A 639-nucleotide genomic window follows, 5' to 3' on the forward strand; every position below is an offset into this window, starting at 1 on the left:
ATGTTACACCAGATCCTTGGTCAGACCAAGAAGCATCAGAGCTTGATCCCCCTCTTTGTAATAATAATTACGACAGCCGTTGCTCTACTGGGTATTTACTGGGCAGGAGTTACTGGAGCACCACTGTATGTCTTGTGCCTGGCATTGTTCAATCCAGATGTCAGTTGGGGTAGGAAGAATAACCCAGAACCCTGGAACAAACTGGGTCCCAATGATCAATACAAGTTCTACTCAGTGAATGTAGATTACAGCAAAGTGAAGAAAGAAGGTCCAGACTTCTAAATGAAATGTTTCACTATAAAGCTGCTTGGAATGAAGGTCTTCCAGAAGACATCCACACAATTTTCCACTTATCCAGGAAATATTTCCCCTCTAAATGTACGAAATCATGTTGGTGTATTGTGTTGGGGTTTACGCTGATTAATAAGTACCTGAAACTTGAAAAAAAATAAAGCCATTTTCCCTGAGAAAGAGAGATTTAACTTATGATGACAGTGAATGTGATTTGCAGTGTTTAAAAATAATGGATATTTTAGAAATAGCCTATATGAGTAATTTATAGATGAAAAGGACCTTATTGACAAACAGCTGGTCTACCAAAACAATTCTGTGATATAAAACGGACGGACATTTTTAGAG

The 639-nt window shown here is 38.2% G+C and overlaps 1 pseudogene; it reads left to right on the top strand.

The window, feature by feature from the left end:
* Nucleotides 1–324, top strand: LOC102738996 (cytochrome c oxidase subunit FA4 pseudogene; annotated as a pseudogene).
* The last annotated feature ends 315 nt before the right edge of the window (nucleotides 325–639 follow it).

This window comes from Leptonychotes weddellii, chromosome X (assembly GCF_054177405.1).
Source record: "Leptonychotes weddellii isolate Sample4059 chromosome X, ASM5417740v2, whole genome shotgun sequence".
Classification (NCBI taxonomy): Eukaryota; Metazoa; Chordata; class Mammalia; order Carnivora; family Phocidae; genus Leptonychotes; species Leptonychotes weddellii.